At 43.9% G+C, this 12,600-nt stretch overlaps 4 non-coding genes across 4 annotated transcripts; all 4 read right to left on the bottom strand.

Moving 5' to 3' along the window:
- Positions 1-317: 317 nt before the first annotated feature.
- Positions 318-478, bottom strand: LOC135014390 (U1 spliceosomal RNA). The gene has a single exon (XR_010212926.1). It is a non-coding gene; the product is annotated as a U1 spliceosomal RNA (small nuclear RNA).
- A 152-nt stretch (positions 479-630) lies between these two features.
- Positions 631-794, bottom strand: LOC135014524 (U1 spliceosomal RNA). The gene has a single exon (XR_010213019.1). It is a non-coding gene; the product is annotated as a U1 spliceosomal RNA (small nuclear RNA).
- A 672-nt stretch (positions 795-1,466) lies between these two features.
- Positions 1,467-1,627, bottom strand: LOC135014371 (U1 spliceosomal RNA). The gene has a single exon (XR_010212912.1). It is a non-coding gene; the product is annotated as a U1 spliceosomal RNA (small nuclear RNA).
- Positions 1,628-1,779: 152 nt separating this feature from the next.
- On the bottom strand, positions 1,780-1,943 carry LOC135014284 (U1 spliceosomal RNA). The gene has a single exon (XR_010212827.1). It is a non-coding gene; the product is annotated as a U1 spliceosomal RNA (small nuclear RNA).
- Between the last annotated feature and the right edge of the window lie 10,657 nt (positions 1,944-12,600).

Genomic DNA, 12,600 nt, shown 5'->3' with positions numbered 1-12,600 from the left:
CCCCTAGTTCGCATTAAACACCTCCACCCTCCTTCGGTGTGGGGCTCATGTTGGCTATGCCCCAGCCACTGAAGCATTCAAGCTGATTTCTTGCAGCAGCTGGGCACTGTAACAGCTCCAGAGCTGCTCTGTAAGGCAAGTGAAAGGGTGTGGGCCCTGCAGCACTACCTGTAGTTCGCATTGTGCGTTGGAAGGCACAAATTAAGCATACGGGAGAAGTCAGGATAGTGCGCAAGGGCATAGAAGGGAGCGGCTCAAGAAAAGAGAAGTGGAAACAGACAGCAAACTAAGCTGGAGAGAGACCTGAGACAAAGAGATCTGAATTATACGAGAGCCGACCAGGGAAACACAAATTATGCAGTCAAGTTTCCCACAATTGGGGAAATCGCAGGAGCAGCACACCCAGAGTGCAATGGGTGAGCCTTGCCCTGGGAGAAGCACCTTCATGATCATAGTATCTCACCTGGCAGGTAAGTAGGAGTTGGGCTAGAGCTGGGGAGGGTCACTGCTCGGGCACCCCCCTGTCAAATGAAGGAGATCCAACTGAGGCAGCACAAGGAAACTCTCGAAAGAAGAACAAGGCTAGAGGAAGATCTGAGACAAATAAATCTGACTTTTACCAGAGCTGACCAGAGGAAAGAACAAACACAGTCCCCCACTACCACAAATAATGCAGTCGAGTTTCCCACATTTGGGGAAATCATAGGGGTCAGCATACCCAGAATGCAATGAATGAACCTCACCCTGGGAGAACAATCTTCATGACCATGGTATCTCCTATGCAAAATAAGTATGATTTGGGATAGGGCTGGGGAGTGCCGCTGCTCATCCACATCTCTGTCAAGTAAAGGAGATTCAACTGAGGCAGCACAAGGGAACTCTCATCTGGGGACAACAACTGCAGGGAGAACACATATTTTCAGATGAACATGGGAGGGCAGAAGGCTGCCTAATACTGAAGCACCCCCAAACAACAAACCAAATGCAACAACTAGTGCAAGCATTCCTGGGGGAAGGCCTGCAGCAGATGGATTTGCATATGGTGATGTCATCCAAGCAGTGGGTCAAAGTTGGCTTCAACCCTCGTCTGCATATGAAAAGAGAAAAGAGGTATGCAGGGCATGGCGGCTTTTTGCGGCGCTTGGATGACCCCTAGTTCGCATTAAACACCTCCACCCTCCTTCGGTGTGGGGCTCATGTTGGCTATGCCCCAGCCCCTGAAGCATTAAAGCTGATTTCTTGCAGCAGCTGGGCACTGTAACAGCTCCAGAGCTGCTCTGTAAGGCAAGTAAAAGGGTGTGGGCCCTGCAGCACTACCTGTAGTTCGCATTGTGCGTTGGAAGGCACAAATTAAGCATACGGGAGAAGTCAGGATAGTGCGCAAGGGCATAGAAGGGAGCGGCTCAAGAAAAGAGAAGTGGAAACAGACAGCAAACTAAGCTGGAGAGAGACCTGAGACAAAGAGATCTGAATTATACGAGAGCCGACCAGGGAAACACAAATTATGCAGTCAAGTTTCCCACATTTGGGGAAATCGCAGGAGCAGCACACCCAGAGTGCAATGGGTGAGCCTTGCCCTGGGAGAAGCACCTTCATGATCATAGTATCTCACCTGGCAGGTAAGTAGGAGTTGGGCTAGAGCTGGGGAGGGTCGCTGCTCGGGCACCCCCCTGTCAAATGAAGGAGATCCAACTGAGGCAGCACAAGGAAACTCTCGAAAGAAGAACAAGACTAGAGGAAGATCTGAGACAAATAAATCTGACTTTTACCAGAGCTGACCAGAGGAAAGAATAAACACAGTCCCCCACTACCACAAATAATGCAGTCGAGTTTCCCACATTTGGGGAAATCATAGGGGTCAGCATACCCAGAATGCAATGAATGAACCTCACCCTGGGAGAACAATCTTCATGACCATGGTATCTCCTATGCAAAATAAGTATGATTTGGGATAGGGCTGGGGAGGGCCGCTGCTCAGGCACATCTCTGTCAAGTAAAGGAGATTCAACTGAGGCAGCACAAGGGAACTCTCATCTGGGGACAACAACTGCAGGGAGAACACATTTTCAGATGAACATGGGAGGGCAGAAGGCTGCCTAATACTGAAGCACCCCCAAACAACAAACCAAATGCAACAACTAGTGCAAGCATTCCTGGGGGAAGGCCTGCAGCAGATGGATTTGCATATGGTGAAAAAGCAGAAGAAGAGAGGTGGCAAAGGAGGCGGGAGGGGATTGGGTCAAGTGGGGAGGTGGTGAGGGGACAGGAACGAATGAGGGCCATGACTTCCTCTCCAGATGCATGGGAGAAAGATGACAGAGTTGGTGCGAGGGATGGGGAGGGTTGGTAAGGGGTGGGAGAAGGCTGGTTACTGATAGTCTGGTGTGATGTGATGTCCTGACGTATGGAGTCAATTTTGGATGTGAAGTAAGTGGCAAAGTCAAGAGCAGAGAGTGAGGAAGGGAGACGAGGTGGAGGTGGGCAGAGCTGTGAGTTGAGAGTGGCAAAGAGGCGCCGGGGGTTGGAAGACTGGGAGGAGATGAGGTTCTTGAAGTATGACTGTTTAGCAAGAGAAAGGGCAGCACTGAAGGATGAGAGCATAAGTTTGAAATGGAGGAAGTCTGCCTTAGAGCGTGATTTCCTCCAGTGTCGCTCAGCAGTACGTGAGCATTTTTGCAGATATCTGATGCATTTGGTGTGCCAGGGTTGAGGTGTTAATTTGCGAGGGTGAATAGTGGTTGGTGGAGCAACAGAGTCAAGAGCAGAAGTAAGGGAAGCATTGTATGTGGAAGTGGCTTGTTCAGGGCATGAGAGAGAGAGAATAGGAGAGAGAAGTGAGTCAAACAGGGAGGAAAGGAATGTGGTGTCAATAGCTTCAATGTTACGCTTAGTGATGGTAGCCTTAGGAGGTAGAGATGGGGAAGTCGAGAGAGATAGGTTGAAGGAGAGCAGGTGGTGGTCAGAGAGGGGAAATGGGGAGTTGGAAAAATCAGAAATATCACAGCGGTGAGTGAAGACCAGATCCAGTGAGCTCCCATTCACATGGGAGGGTGAGGAGGTCCACTGGGAGAGACCAAGTGAAGAGGTGAGGTTAAGGAGTTTAGAGGCAGGGGATTGTGTGGGGATGTCAATAGGGATGTTGAAATCACCTAGGATAATGGTGGGAATGTCAGAAGAGAGGAAGTGAGGAAGCCAGGAAGCAAAGTTGTCGATTAATTTGGAAGCAGTGCCAGGGGGGCGGTAAATGACAGCTACTGGTTGGAAGAGGCATATGGCGTGGACCTCAAATGTAGAGAATATAAGGGATGGTTCTGGTGGTATGAGTTGGTAGGAGTAACTAGAAGGTAAAAGGACCCCAACACCACCCCCATGGCGACCCCCAGGTCGGGGTGTGTGTGGGAATGTAAGGCCCCCAGCAGAGAGAGCAGCAGCAGAAGTAGTGTCAGAGGGCGTAATCCAAGTTTCAGTAATGGCTAGTAGGTGTAGGGAGTTGGAAATGAAAAGGTCATTAGTGGGGACCAGTTTGTTATAAACAGATCTGGCATTCCAGAGGGCACAGGATAGGGGGTATGAGTTTGTGGGAGAGATGTGAATTAGATTTTCTGGGTTGCTGTAGCGATGAGGTGGGATTAACTTTGAGGGCAGGGATGATGAGAGAGTAGTGATGGTACGGGTGCCTGAGCTAGGTGGGGAAACTGCAGGAGGTGGGCAGGGAGGGAGGTCAGTATGATGTGGATGGGGGTGTGGGGAGGTGACAGGGAAGGGAGAGAGGGAGCAGGGCTGAGTTGTGGGGTAGCAGGACCATGGGGCAGAGGTGAATGAAAGTGGGGTAACAGGAAAGGTGGGGGAAGGAAACAGAGGGATGGAGGGGAGACAGAGGAGGGGAGAGAGGAGGAGGTGGAGGAGACTAGGGGGGAAGGCTAAAGATACATTATTAGGTAGACACTGAGTGATGTGGGGAGTATAAGAAAACCTTGACATAGTGTTAAGTAGGTAAATAGGTTGAGGGAAAGTGGAAGTAGGAGAGGAGACTGTTAGGCAATCCGAGCAGAAGAATTGCAGAAATGCAGGTGAGAAAAGCAGTGTAGGCTCAAGGGGTGTAGATTTAGTATGAAATGAGTCAAAAGCGTAGATAAAGTGGGTGCAGAAAAGTATTTGGAGTGTAAGAAATGAAAGGATTGTGAGAGGTTTAAGAAGCAATGGTAATTATGTTAGATGTTTTAAGTGTTTGCAGGTAAAATTGCATTGGTGCAGCTGTGCTTAAAAAACAAAATTACAATAATACAGATACAGGCATTTGTAGGTGAAATGGATGGTTTATGAAATGTCCAAGTAAGGTAGTTCTGTGCTATGTAATCAGATGCAACAATCAGGAGGTGAGTGATCTGAGGAGTAAGTGACTCACATTTGTTATTAGTTCTTCAGTTTTCTTTGTTTTGTTAGATTGGTGTGCTTCTGTTTTCCTTCTTTTTCACTTCGATTGAACGCTGATTGAACACTGCTGTTATGTGTCAATTTTATCACGCTTTGATAAAAATGCACGCTTAGATCAATAAATGCACAGCCAAATGGCTTTGCACAGCCTACACCATTGGAATTAAGTAGAAGACTATTACAAGTGAAACCAATAATTGAAATCTGTAACCACACCCACCCCCTCAAATGCCAGGCAATAAATTACCTTAAAAACAACAACCAGGCATTCCACAAAGATTAAACTGGGTCTATATCATTCAAAACTTCAAAAAAGTACTTCAAAATCACATACTATGCAATAATGTTTCAATTTGCATTACCCAGCAGAATTAGCTTTGCATATATAGATATAGTGCAGCAGAATATATTGGTGGTTGTAGTCAATTGTAATTACCTGTAGGTGACAAGAAGAGAAGAAACGTCAATTCACAATCGATATCAGCTGAAGATAAATTAATGCTGATTGAACACTGCTGTTATGTGTCAATTTTATCACGCTTTGATAAAAATGCATGCTTAGATCAATAAATGCACAGCCAAACGGCTTTGCACAGCCTACACCATTGGACTTAAGTAGAAGACTATTACAAGTGAAACCAATAATTGAAATCTGTAACCACACCCCACCCCCTCAAATGCCAGGCAATAAATTACCTTAAAAACAACAACCAGGCATTCCACAAAGATTAAACTGGGTCTATATCATTCAAAACTTTAAAAAAGTACTTCAAAATCACATACTATGCAATAATGTTTCAATTTGCATTACCCAGCAGAATTAGCTTTGCATATATAGATATAGTGCAGCAGAATATATTGGTGGTTGTAGTCAATTGTAATTACCTGTAGGTGACAAGAAGAGAAGAAACGTCAATTCACAATCGATATCAGCTGAAGATAAATTAATGCTGATTGAACACTGCTGTTATGTGTCAATTTTATCACGCTTTGATAAAAATGCACGCTTAGATCAATAAATGCACAGCCAAACGGCTTTGCACAGCCTACACCATTGGACTTAAGTAGAAGACTATTACAAGTGAAACCAATAATTGAAATCTGTAACCACACCCCACCCCCTCAAATGCCAGGCAATAAATTACCTTAAAAACAACAACCAGGCATTCCACAAAGATTAAACTGGGTCTATATCATTCAAAACTTTAAAAAAGTACTTCAAAATCACATACTATGCAATAATGTTTCAATTTGCATAACCCAGCAGAATTAGCTTTGCATATATAGATATAGTGCAGCAGAATATATTGGTGGTTGTAGTCAATTGTAATTACCTGTAGGTGACAAGAAGAGAAGAAACGTCAATTCACAATCAATATCAGCTGAAGATAAATTAACGCTGATTGAACGCTGCTGTTATGTGTCAATTTTATCACGCTTTGATAAAAATGCACGCTTAGATCAATAAATGCACAGCCAAACGGCTTTGCACAGCCTACACCATTGGACTTAAGTAGAAGACTATTACAAGTGAAACCAATAATTGAAATCTGTAACCACACCCCACCCCCTCAAATGCCAGGCAATAAATTACCTTAAAAACAACAACCAGGCATTCCACAAAGATTAAACTGGGTCTATATCATTCAAAACTTTAAAAAAGTACTTCAAAATTACATACTATGCAATAATGTTTCAATTTGCATTACCCAGCAGAATTAGCTTTGCATATATAGATATAGTGCAGCAGAATATATTGGTGGTTGTAGTCAATTGTAATTACCTGTAGGTGACAAGAAGAGAAGAAACGTCAATTCACAATCGATATCAGCTGAAGATAAATTAATGCTGATTGAACACTGCTGTTATGTGTCAATTTTATCACGCTTTGATAAAAATGCACGCTTAGATCAATAAATGCACAGCCAAACGGCTTTGCACAGCCTACACCATTGGACTTAAGTAGAAGACTATTACAAGTGAAACCAATAATTGAAATCTGTAACCACACCCCACCCCCTCAAATGCCAGGCAATAAATTACCTTAAAAACAACAACCAGGCATTCCACAAAGATTAAACTGGGTCTATATCATTCAAAACTTTAAAAAAGTACTTCAAAATCACATACTATGCAATAATGTTTCAATTTGCATAACCCAGCAGAATTAGCTTTGCATATATAGATATAGTGCAGCAGAATATATTGGTGGTTGTAGTCAATTGTAATTACCTGTAGGTGACAAGAAGAGAAGAAACGTCAATTCACAATCAATATCAGCTGAAGATAAATTAACGCTGATTGAACGCTGCTGTTATGTGTCAATTTTATCACGCTTTGATAAAAATGCACGCTTAGATCAATAAATGCACAGCCAAACGGCTTTGCACAGCCTACACCATTGGACTTAAGTAGAAGACTATTACAAGTGAAACCAATAATTGAAATCTGTAACCACACCCCACCCCCTTAAATGCCAGGCACTAAATTACCTTAAAAACAACAACCAGGCATTCCACAAAGATTAAACTGGGTCTACATCATTCAAAACTTTAAAAAAGTACTTCAAAATTACATACTATGCAATAATGTTTCAATTTGCATTACCCAGCAGAATTAGCTTTGCATATATAGATATAGTGCAGCAGAATATATTGATGGTTGTAGTCAATTGTAATTACTCAGCAGAATTAGCTTTGCATATATAGATATAGTGCAGCAGAATATATTGGTGGTTGTAGTCAATTGTAATTACCCAGCAGAATTAGCTTTGCAAATATAGATATAGTGCAGCAGAATATATTGGTGGTTGTAGTCAGTTGTAATTACCCAGCAGAATTAGCTTTGCATATATATAGTGCAGCAGAATATATTGGTGGTTGTAGTCAATTGTAATTACCCAGCAGCAGCTCTACTGCACTCAACATCACCAGTGCTCACAATATATATAATGCTATATACTATGCCATAGTGGTGCTTACTATATAACACCTCCTACTGCGTTCCCCCTGGCAATGAGCATGACACCCAGAGAGTGAAACCCCTGGCAATGAGCATAACACCCAGCACGTGAAACTCTTGGCATTGAGCAGTTTTTGTAAAAGTAATTAGAAGCTTTACTGTAGGGCATAGTGTATCACAGATATTGTGGTCAGTGACATAATATGTTCCAAAGGGCATTAATGTGTGGGGCTTAACATGGTGGAAATTACTGTACTTTTTTCCCTGTGGTGGCCGAGGTCTGTTGGTGCAGGGTCAAGAACTGGGGTGTAAGGTAGTCTTTGCCTGCAAGGCTACGCCCATTTTATGGAGACCATACCCATTTTTGCGAGGTCACGCCCCCCCATCCCGTCCGGAGCGCTCACGCAAGTATAGTTTTTTTTATATATATATATATGGGGGAGGGGCACAATTTTTAATGCCAATGGTGGCGGGGGGCACGCATTTGAAGCCAAATTGTTTAGAAACACCCCTGCAAGAAAATATCTGCAAATCCAATGTTACCATAAGTGTGGCATATACCTGCGCTTGCTCGCGGGGTGAGAACATCTCCCTAATTGAATTCAGCGATATGAATAGAGGTTGTGCAGCAGCCACAGAAAGGGTTAATCTCTGCAGTTTGTCACTAAATTACATTGTTGCAATTTTAGCTGGGAGCTGCAATAATTACTCTAATACATAACACAGCCAACACTTCTATATTCACACAATATACTGCATGGTGAATATAGAAGTGGTGCTTACTAAACAGCACCTCCTACTGCATTCCACATCACCGCTGGTCACACTCATATCAGGCCCATAATGCTGTATACTATGCCATAGTGGTGCTTACTATATAACACCAGGTGCTGTGCAGTGGTCAAAACACACTAACTGGTCCCATGCTGTTGTTGAACTAAAGGCCTATACACACGATGAGATTCGGTCTATGCTAATAGGTTTAAAAAGGTTACATAAAAGCTACTTTATGTATTTATTCATTAAAGTTTTTAAGTTGTATTTTACAACCATACAATGATATGATATATAATGTATCGTATAATCATTACATAATGTTGATGGCATTGAATTGTCTCTGCCTTGACTAGTGGCAGCAGCTTCAGCACTAGGTGGAAGTGGATCTTGATCTTTCCCTATTTTACCCTCCACCTTTTTGTTCTCCATATTTTAATGTGTGGAATTATATGCCAGTAATATATCTGGAATTAGACGGTGGTAATGTCTGGAATTAGATACCACTAGATAGATACCAGATATCACTGTGACTGGAATGATGACATATGCACAGTGACAGGACACTACCACAGCACCCTACAGCAGCCATATGCGGCACAAGACACTGGAGTATTAGTAATGTACTGTAGTATACTGAGCACCACAAGACAATGAGCAGTGATACGGAGCACTGATGAGATTACTAGAACTGACACTGAGCAGCCAGATGCAGCACTGGACTGTTAGTAATGTTCTGTAGTATACTGAGCACCACAATGCAGCACAAAACAATGAGCAGTGATACTGAGCACTGATGAGGATACTAGAACTGACACTGAGCAGCAAGATGCAGCACTGGACTGTTAGTAATGTACTCTAGTATACTGAGCACCACAATGCAGCACAAGACAATGAGCAGTGATACTGAGCACTGATGAGGATACTACTGAGAACTGACACTGAGCAGGAGAGACACACTACAATTTCATCTTGCGCCTCTTTTTTTATTTATCTTTGCATCATGTGCTGTTTGGGGCTATTTTTTTAAGTGCCATCCTGTCTGACACTGCAGTGCCACTCCTAGATGGGCCAGGTGTTTGTGCTGCCATCTTGGGTCGCATAGCTTAGTCATCCAGGGACCTTGGTGCAAATTTTAGGACTAAAAATAATATTGGGAGGTGTGAGGTGTTCAGAATAGACTGGAAACAAAGGAGTAGAAATTATGGTTATTGAGCTTAATACTATAGGATCAAAATTACCCCCAAATTCTATGATTTTAGCTGTTTGAGGTTTTAAAAAAAAATCACCCGAATCCAAAACCCGAAAGGGTGGTTTTGCCAAAACGCGTCCATATACAAAACACAACTGCGGATCCGAAACCAAAACCAAAACATGAAACACGAAAAATGCCCGCTGCACATCTCTAGTTAGGGGAGAAGCATGTAGCCTTGTAGACTATGCACAGCTATATCTAGAAAAATATACGATCTAATCTTTAACCAACCAATGCAAGAAAGTATTTAATGTGAAAATACGAAACACTAGACTAATTGGAGGTGCGCCCTAAAGCAAATTACAATGTTAGGATTAGGGGGTTCGGAAAGACCTTTAGTGTATACACTACTATATACATTTTAAGATAGGAAGGTACAAATTACATATTCACATTGCATCTATGGGCTGGATTCAAATGTCCCTTTCCTCCCTCAATCGTGCCCGTCAGCAGCTATTCTAATGTTGCTGCCAACGGGTGCGACATGTTTATTTCAGCTCGCTACCCCCAGGGGAAACAAGCTGAAATGTGTGCAAAGAGACCCATTTGGGCAACCAAACGGTGTCTTTTCACGATCGCGCCCATTACTTTATTCAGGTTTAGGTGCTTTGTGCACCTAAACCAGAGTGTAATGGGCGCAATAATTGAGGGCATTTGAATTTCCCTTACATGTGTGTGTGTGATATACACACAGACACACATACTGTATTTCTTTATATAATGGACACCTCAGTTTCTATTCATTCATGTCCTGCCCCCTACTCTGTCAGACCCCTTCCCCTCTACTTTTCTGACCCCAAACGCCACTCATTCTTGTTGAGTGCTGGTGGGCCCATTCAGAATTTTGCTATGGGGTCCACAAAGGTCTAGTTACGCCACTGGGCAGGGTTATAGAGGAGGCGGTGCAAGGCATCCTGGGAACAGTCAAAGCTTTAGCCTGTTGGTGCCTTGGATCAACATCCAACTCTACACCCCGATGTTAGTGTAGTGCCTTTTGGGGTTAAGGTTTTACAGAAAGTTACAGGTTTTTTTAATTTAGTAAAATATGCCCCATTTTAAAGATAGGGCATTTAAATTTGTTGCACCTGTGCAGTACATAGCAGCCTGCAGGGCATGTACAGTGGCTTCATTTGGGTGCACATACATTGCCGGCTCCTGGTCGCAAACTGAAATTGTTGTGTGTAAGTGGAATTAGCGGTGTTTATGTCATACAGGGGGGTGGGGGAGGTTTGTGGTTGGTGGGGGGCACGCTGTGCGATTATTATCCTGCATCTATACATACATGCGCTAACACCTGGACATACACTGATGTACCCACACCTAATATCCATACATACACGCCCTGACACCTGGACATACACCAACATTCCCACACCTGCATCTATACATACACATGCTGACACCTGGACATACACCAACATACAAGCACCTGCATCTATATATACACGCGCTGACAAATGGACATACACCGACGTACCCACACTTGCATCTATACATACATGCACTGACATCTGGACATACAAGCACCTGCATCTATACATACACGCGCTGACACCTGAACCTACACTGACGTTCCCACACCTGCATCTATACATACACATTCTGACAACTGGACATACACAGACGTACCCACACCTGCATCTATACATACACGCGTTGACACCTGGACGTACACTGACGTACACACACCTACATCTATATATGCATGGATGCAAATGTGGGTACGTCTGTATACGTCCAGGTGTTAGCATGTGTATGTATAGATGTTAGGTGTGGGTACATCAGTGTATGTCCAGGTGTCAGCACATGTATGTATAGATTCACATGTGGGTACGTTGGTGTACGTTTAGGGGTCAGCGTGTTTATGTATAGATGTTGGTGTGTGTATGTCAGTGTAAGTACAGATATAGGTGTGTGTATGTATGTATGTATGTATGTATGTATATGTATAGAGGAAGGTGTGATACATACATATAACACATACATGATAGATACATACATATATCACACACACGATAGATAGATAGATAGATAGATAGATAGATAGATAGATAGAACACATACATACAAGATAGATACATACATACATACATACATGATAGATACATATATACACACATACGATAGATAGATAGATAGATAGATAGATAGATAGATAGATAGATAGATCACAAACATATATGATTCATACATATATCACACACACATACATGATACATACATGAGAAAGACCTGGGATGGTGATGAGGCCCGGGCCCCCTGCTGATGTTGCGTTGAGGAAGGCAGTGTTCCAGGGCGGATGCCAGTCGGGGAGAGCGCCGCGCAGCCCGGGAAAAATACTGCTGAGGAGCTACATCTGGAAGAGCCCCAGGGAGGGAGAGTGTCACATGCCCCATCCTGCGCGGCACACTCTGCAGGCCTGCACATGGGAAGGGAGGTCTCTGGCCACACATACTCACCCTGCTGCTGAAGCCCCGCTGCTGTCCCCATCAGCGCTCTCCAGCGGGGAGCGGAGCCAGGATGAATCTCAACCTGTGAGAACTATCTTCATGATCAAGAGATCTCATATGCAAGATAAGTATGTGTTGGGAAAGGGCTGGGGAGGGCGGCTGCTCGGGCACACCCTCGTCAAGTTAAGGAGATTTAACTGAGGAAGCACAAGGGAACTCTCGTCTGGGGACAACAACTGCAGGGAGACCACATCTTTTCAGATGAACATGGGAGGGCGGAAGGCTGCCTAATACTGAAGCACCCTCAGACATTAAACCATATGCAACAACTATTGCAAGCATTCCTGGGGGAAGGTCTGCAGCAGACGGATTTGCATACGGTGATGTCATCCAAGCAGTGGGCCAAAGTTGGCTGGAACCCTCATCTGTATATGAAAAGAGAAAAGGGGCATGCGGGGCATGGCGGTCTTTTGCGGCGCTTGGATAACCCCAAGTTTGCATTAAACACCCCCACCCTCCTTCGGTGTGGGGCTCATGTTGGCCATGCCCAAGCCCCTGAAGCATTCAAGCTGATTTCTTGCAGCAGCTGGGCACTGTAACAGCTTCAGAGCTGCTCTACAAGACAAGTAAAAGGGTGAGGGCCCTGCAGCACCACCGGTAGTTTGCATACACACATATATAGGACAGCATCTCTTATATGCCCCAGGGTCAATAAAATAGTATCCT

The sequence above is a fragment of the Pseudophryne corroboree genome, unplaced genomic scaffold, assembly GCF_028390025.1.
Source record: "Pseudophryne corroboree isolate aPseCor3 unplaced genomic scaffold, aPseCor3.hap2 scaffold_280, whole genome shotgun sequence".
NCBI lineage: Eukaryota > Metazoa > Chordata > Amphibia > Anura > Myobatrachidae > Pseudophryne > Pseudophryne corroboree.
The sequence above is the reverse complement of the archived record's forward strand: the minus strand, read 5'-3'. Positions and strand labels throughout refer to the sequence as shown.